This window comes from Penaeus monodon, chromosome 27 (assembly GCF_015228065.2).
Source record: "Penaeus monodon isolate SGIC_2016 chromosome 27, NSTDA_Pmon_1, whole genome shotgun sequence".
NCBI lineage: Eukaryota > Metazoa > Arthropoda > Malacostraca > Decapoda > Penaeidae > Penaeus > Penaeus monodon.
In genome coordinates this window covers 22974590-22974819 of record NC_051412.1, presented here as the reverse complement: position 1 = coordinate 22974819, position 230 = coordinate 22974590, and positions in this window count along the sequence as shown.

Below are 230 nucleotides of genomic sequence, written 5' to 3'. Positions count from 1 at the left end.
GGCAAATTTGTAGATACTTAGGTATGGAGAGAAGATAACAATCGAAAGAAGATAATAACAACGATTTAGCGAACACCATCGAGCTAGGCAAGAAACATCACATATTCTCATTACCTCGAAATAGTAACATCTGGTATGTAATAAAAGTCCCTATTGAACACTTTGTATATGCTGAGGAATAACGTTTGAACACGTGCGCCCTTGGCAGACAAGCAAGGTCGTCGATTTTG